At 39.7% G+C, this 7,278-nt stretch overlaps 1 long non-coding RNA gene across 1 annotated transcript in view; it reads right to left on the bottom strand.

Moving 5' to 3' along the window:
- Nucleotides 1-5,803: 5,803 nt before the first annotated feature.
- The window catches only part of LOC112477529, a 29,435-nt gene continuing 27,960 nt past the window's right edge, over nt 5,804-7,278 (bottom strand). Inside the window, exon 4 of the long non-coding RNA XR_003045495.1 lies at nt 5,804-6,489. This is a non-coding gene — a long non-coding RNA (uncharacterized LOC112477529). The remainder of the gene's footprint in view (nt 6,490-7,278) is intronic.

The raw sequence follows: 7,278 nt of genomic DNA, 5'->3' as shown, positions 1-7,278 counted from the left end.
AAGGAAGGAAGGAAGGAAGGAAGGAAGGAAATATGGGACATTTGGACACTCCACACCAGGTTCAGAAGGGTGTGTGCACACACACACTGCAAGCGTCACCTAATCCTCAAAGAGAAGTACAGACAGCACGTCCCCAGGTGAGTAGATGGGAGAGGAGCACCCCATCCTGCCCTCTCCGATTGCTGGGTGAGACGAAGGACATGGTTATGGGCCGCTTGGACATACAAAAGCCTGGGGCCTTTGAGGTGTCAGCCGCTGCTTTATCAACAATTGTCATCCTGCGTCCCGTCACACCTGCTAACACTGGAGAGTTTAGGGGAAGAAGAGTCCAAACTCAGGGTGCGTCTTGGGGCATCTTAAGACAGATTGTCTCTGTGAACAAAACAAGGACACTTGACTGTGTTAAACAGTAAATCCTTCCCCCGGCTCTGAAGTCTCAATGAGCTTGCGTTTGGCAGCCCAGACTGCCTCTCACATAATAAAGGAAATGGATTAGTACATATCAAATAATTGTGTTTGCCAGGCGTGTGAACTTCGAGAAGCTCCCCGTCATAACTCAAGAACCCTACGCTGCGCGGGTTTTAATAGAAGCAGTCGGATCTCGGCAAAATCAAATCAGGGGAACAACGGTCAGGGACGCCAATGGGTGTCTTGAATAACCCAGCTGACGGATAGGCAATGAGAGCATTAGAAACGTTTGGCATTTTTAAAATGTGTTATTTATGTAACTCTTGAAGCCAAACACTGTAACGCCATATCATTATTAGAAAATCTGGAATCGAGTTCAATTCAATCACCAGTGATGATCATATTTGTGACATAAGTCACAGTCCTGCTCGTCTCTCTTTGGGTTTTAAAAATGGAAATGCTGGAGTAGAGCTCTTAGGATGCACACTTGAAAGATAAATTATGAACTGTGGAGTCATTTCCAGAACGATTTGTGAGATAAATGCTGATAGTTCCTGAAACATGCCTAAAGAAAAGACAGTGGTTATGGAATAAATTTTATTCCTGGATGAATGCCTCCTCGGGTGCTTATGAGAACTTCCGTGAGACTAGGAAAAGGCAGTATTTTAGGCTGATAGTGTCAAAGTTCTGTCCTTTGGGCTCATAAGAGTTCATTTCGGTTTTCATTTGTTTGTCTTCATAAAATTGTCCATCTGGAGAGGAAAATCTGAAGTCTCCATTCTCCTTCTACACTACAGAAGTTGTGTATAAAGTCTGTGGAATGATTCCTCGCTCCAAATCATGTGCCTAAGCAAACCACTCTGATTTCAACCTCAAGTGTAAGCGTTTTGTTGTGGCCGGTGGCATCTACCCTAGTCACGAACCATAGGAGCCCTTAGGGTGAACACAAGTTCCTCATTTATCACCCGTTTTTCCAAAACAGAATTGTTTTCAATCTTTTGCAAGACGATCTTCCTCTCAGGCAGATAAGTGCATTTTGCTTAAATTTACGCAGTGTCTTAACTGCAGACATGCAGATATATGGGAACTTCTACTCACCATAAGTATAAAATTCCCATTATTGTCCCTTTTCTGTTCATGCCCATTGGCTCTCTGGTTCTGTACTCTGTTCTTACTATAGGATGAATCAAAGACATGGACCGTTTAGTTTTTTATAGCAAAAGCCAGACTTGGTTTTTGCCAGGCGCCTGGCAAACATCTAGGTTTGCAAGATGATGTTGCCGTTAAAAATCAGCGATGAAGCTTTATGTCAGAATGGCAACCTTAAAAGGTCATATTTGAAAAATTCATGCTAGCCTCATCTACTCAGGCCATTCCTGATGTTAGACTGGTGCCATTTTATAAATGGTAGGGACCAGGCTGATCATCGGGACACTGGTGAGGCGATTATTCCAAAGCACAATTTACACGGTCCGAATGGATGAAGCAATGCTCGTAAAACCACCAGAGCCACAAAGCTTCCTGAAGACACTCTTCAGGAAAAGCATTTTTGCACCCGTGTGCTCTTTAAACTGCCTATCGAAGTCTAATGTGTATTGAGAGTTCCACGTTCTAAAATTATGGCAAAACTTAGAAACGAATGGAAATTTGTACCAGTTCCTCTCCATTCTTCAGAGGTATCTTCTACTTAACTGGGCCCCTTTATATCTTTCTGTGGTTATCTTGCTGTATATCCGTAGAGGAAGTATGAGCAGTTATTGAGATATTTTTCTCAAAAGTCTGATTACGATTTTATTGTATCGTAGACGTGATCACGTGTGCACTAAAATAACTAAGATGTTGAAATTCGGTGAGAAACTGATGAGTTCTCATTGGTCTCTTTCGTATCAAGAGCCAACTCCATCGAAAGGTCGAGGTTAGCGGTCACGTACATGTGCCTGAGAGCACACGCACACACATGACCACGTGCACAAGCCTGGCAGAGACACGACGGCAGCAAAGTGGCCCACGGATGGTTTTGAGAACGTGTCTGGCCTGAAATAGAAAAACAGACCTTTGCGATCCGATCACGGTTCTGACATCTACACAGGAGAAAGCCCGCGATTCCCTCACTTCCTCGACAGATGACTACGTTTCCTCAAGGAGTCGATGACCGGGCCAGGGAAACCAGCTCTATCAGTTTGGGAGGGCCGCCATGACAAAATGCCACACACGGAGTGGCCGAAACAACAGAAATGTATTGTCTCACAATTCTGGAGGCTAGAAGTCCAAGATCAAGGTGTTGACAGGGATGACTCCTTCCAAAAACGATGAGGGGGAATTTGCTCCGGTCCGCCCCCCAGTTTCGGTGGTTTGCCGGCAACCTTCAGCATTTCCTGCACGTAGATATGTCACCTCAATCTCATCTTCATATGGCGTTCTCCATGTGTGAGTGTCTCTGTATCCAAACTTCCCTTTTTTATGGGGACACCAGTTATAGTGAAGACTCACCCACATGTCCTTGTTTTAACTTGACTAATTACATCTGCAATGACCCTATTTCTGAAAAAATTCACATTCTGAGGTATTGGGAGTTAGGATTTAAATGTGAATTTTGTGGGAGGACACATTTCGACCCACAGGACTGAGAAAAAGTAACTTAGCTGCCCAACAATTTTCTTGGGAAAAATACAAGGAAACAATAAAAATAAAATAAAACATAATAATATAAACAAAATAAAAGTCCACTCATCAAAACCAGTATCCTGGTTCTCAAGAATGCTTATTGAGCATTTCCATGAAGTAAGCATTCCCTAATTACGGGATTAACTGAAATTCCCAAGTGTTTTGATTATTGAGAAAAATAAAAGGCCCCACACTGAGCATCTCATAAATGTGATCTGTTACTTTTCACTAAGTGAAATGGAGTGAAACCATAGACTCATGAACTGTCAGAATGGCATGGAATTCTAAAAACCTTCTCAAGTCATACATGAAGAAACTGGAGCCCAGAGAAGTTACATTAGCTAAGGTCACATGGCTAGTTGGTGGCAGATTAGAGACTGAAATCTTGATCCCTGATTTTGATTTCTCATGCAGTGACCTTCCATTGACCTCCGAGTGAGAAGCTGACCGTGCCCTACTCCAAGGTACAGAACGTCACATGATCTATTGCAGGCTTGTTTCTAAATTTCTATTTCTGCTTAAAAGTTGCCTAAACCACTAGCTGGAGTTGAGATATATAAGGAAGAAAATAAGCAAATGGATGTCCAGCCCGCTCTCCCCGCAAACCCAAGTCTTGGATAGTCTATCATGGTTAAAGGAGTAGCTATTTCAGAACTCGAAAGGGGACAATGTGCCTTTTCAACGGAGAATTCTGGTGGACGCCACTTAATACAAGTGATCAAACGTAGTATCTCTAGTAGGGGAAGAAATGGATTCATATGTCTCCTGATAAGATGCAATAAGTATATAGAATCACTCACTAAGTGTTCTTCTAAAACTGTTTAACCTGGATCTAACCAAACCTTTAGAATTAACCTCCAACTTCACAGACAGTACTGGGAATAAAAGAACAGTGTAGACAATGCCATGAGGAAACAATCAGACAAATCTAGAATGTGGGACATTCTAAAAGCCAATTAGCTTAGTCTCTTCAAAAAGTCAATATTACTTTATTTATATATAACTGTTCTAGATAAAAGACTCTTAAGAGATAACCAAAATGCAATGTGTAGACCTTGACTGAACCTTAGTTTTAAAAAAAGGTAGCTAAAAAAGATACTTTGGAGACACATAGAAAAATTTAAATATGAACCAGATATTTGATGGTATTTAGGAATAAAATGTTACATTTCTGTATGATGAAGATATTGTGGTTAAGAAAGAGAATGTCCTTATTTTATGGGTGAAATGTTAAGAAATCTTCAACTTTTACATGATTCAGCAAAGTAAGTAAATATATTACCATAAAGATGGCAAAATGGTAACAATTGATGAATCTAGGTAATTATTATTTGAGTTTCTTTGTACAATTCTTTCAATTCTTCTGTGTGTGAAGAAATGTTTCTTTCTTTCTTTCTTTTTTTTTTTTTTGCTGGAGTATTTCTATAACAAAAGTGAGGAAATGAAGTAAATAAATTTAGGCCTTATTTTCTTTAATAATTCTTATTGTGTCCTACACAATAGTAGGGGTTAAATAAATCATAAGGGTTAAATAAATGTTTGCTGATTTTTAATTCATATAACCAATATTGATATAGTTAGATTATCCTCCAACAGGGTACGGATTAAATAAATTATGGTGCATCCATACAATGCAAAACTAAACAACCACTTAAAAAAAATAAGGAAATTATTTCAGTACTAATTTAGAAAGATCTCCAAGATATCTTGTTAGGTGGAAAACACAAGGTGAAGACCAGTATATATAGGCTGACACCTATGTTAAAATATATTTTCTTATATATACATAAATTATTTCTGAAAGAACACACAAAAACCTCTGTGCTGAATCTATGAAAAACCCACAGTAACATCATACTTAATAGTGAAAGACAAACAGCTTTCCCTGAAGATCAAGATCAAGATAAGCATGTCTGTTCTCGTCACTTCTAGTCAACATTGTACTGGAAATTCTTAACTAGTGGAATTGGGCAAGAAGAAGAAAAGACTTTCAGATTAGAAAGGAAGTAAAACTGTTTCTATCCACAGGTAACATGATCATATATTTTGAACCCCATAAAAAAATCCCACTAAAAAACTATTAGAGCTAATAAGCGGGTTCAGCAAAGTGTCAAATACAAGCTTAATATACAAAATTTAGTGGCATTTCCATACACTAGCAGGGAGCATACACCAGGAGGGCTATAAAAAATAAAAATAAAAAAAATTACGAGTGTTGGCGAGGGTGCAGAGAAATATATAACTGTTCTAGATAAAAGACTCTTAAGAGATAACCAAAATGCAATGCGTTGCTGGTTGGAGTATAAAATGGTGAGCCACTGTGGAAAACGTCTTAGCAATTCTTCAGAGTTAAACAGAGTTGCATTATGACCCAGCCATTCCACTCCTAGGAATACACTCAAGAGAATCAGAAACATATGTTCACACAGAAACGTGTACACATACATTTACAGCAGCATTGTTCGTAATAGCCAAAAAGAAGAAACGACCCAAATGTCCATCAGTGGATGGATGGACAGATACCGTGGTCTACCTGTAGAATGGAATATTATTGAGCCGTAAAAAGGAATTGAGTTCTGATACGCGCTACAACATGGATGAACCTTGAAAAGATCATGGATGAACATGAAAAAAGACAAGCATACGAGTTGCCACATATTGTATGATTCCATTTATACGAATTGTCCAGAATAGGCAAATCCACGGAGATAGAAAGTAGATTAGTGGTTGCTAGGGAACAGGGAGGAGGAATTGGGAAATGTACAGGGTTTTGTTTTGGGGTGATGGAAATATTCTGGAATTAGATAGGAATGATGATTGCAAAACACTGCGGATATATAAAAACTGCTGAATCACACACTTTAAAATGGTTAAAATGATGAATTTTATGTTATGTAAATATGTTTTACTTCAATTAAAATTAAAAAAAAAAAAAAGGGCCCCAGAGAAGGAAACTAGATGGCTGGGGACAAGAACATAAGAACAGGAGAGAAATATTTTACTATCTACACTCTCGTCCCTTTTGAATTTTGTACAATGTGAATTTGTAAAACACAAGTAAAAACACATTTAGAGATTAAAAAATAAATTGCTGGGCTTTAAACTTTACCGACAAAAAGTAGTAAACTTCCGATGTGGGAATTAATGGATGATTAGACAAGATGTTTCAGTTGCCTACTTTGAGGGCCTTTAAAAATAAGGTAAATCTAGGTGGACACAAACGTCTCTGCCTTTGGATCAGATCATTCTCTCGAAGCCCCCTTTCCATTCTAGATTCTAGAAGGTCTGCATTTCTGAGAGGCCAGACTGGAACGGACACCACAGCCTTCCTCCTGAAGGACGTTATAATTCTCTTCTTCCATTCAGTGACAAAAGCATCGTAAAGTTGAGCCCATTCGCCTCTGCCATGTCACTATGCTGAGTGAGCACAAAATGGTATAAAAATGGAGACAAAATGAAGACTATTAGTAAGTAGAGACCTTTACAGTCTGTGAAAGAAACTGTCCCCAGTCCTGACCAGCCGGTGATCTGTTTGCACGTTAATCAATTTGAAATTGATAAAAGCTTGAACTTCTTTAAAGGGGAAACCGCTGTCGTCGCTTTAACGGAGCGGGGCTCATGCACCGTCGCGGGCCCATGGAAGGGACTTGAATTAGGCCATGTTTACCCTTCATGCCTTTGCATCTGCTCTTAGCAATCTCTCCATCCCCTCCCCGACATCGAAGCCTCGTCTCTGGATGTCCAGGGTCCTCTTGCTCCTCCGAGGAGAGAGTGAAAAGCATGGCAAAAATATCTTAACGGCTGCTCCTATCAAAAGAGAGTGTCGTCCCCATGGAATAAAAAAATGTTTATAGCGTGCTCCCAGTTGGCAGTCACTGTTCTCCGTGCTTTGATACGTTGCCTTAAAAGATTTGTGTAAAATACCTCCTCTTACTATCAACAAGGTAAAGAGACAACCGTCCAAATGGGAAAATGTATTTGCAACCAACGCCTCCGATAAGGGCCTAATATCCGAAATATACAAAGAACTCATACGACTCAATAACAACAAAAAAAACAAACGATCCAATCAAAAAATGGGCAGAGAACCTCAACAGACACTTCTCCCTAGAGGACATAAAAACGAGCAACAAATATATGAAAAGATGCTCAACATCGCTAGCTAATAGGGAAATGCAAATCAAAACCACAATGAGATACCATCTC

The sequence above is a fragment of the Pteropus alecto genome, unplaced genomic scaffold (genome assembly GCF_000325575.1).
Source record: "Pteropus alecto unplaced genomic scaffold, ASM32557v1 scaffold53, whole genome shotgun sequence".
Taxonomy (NCBI): domain Eukaryota; kingdom Metazoa; phylum Chordata; class Mammalia; order Chiroptera; family Pteropodidae; genus Pteropus; species Pteropus alecto.
Note: the sequence above shows the minus strand (reverse complement) of the source record. Positions and strands in the feature narration are given on the sequence as shown.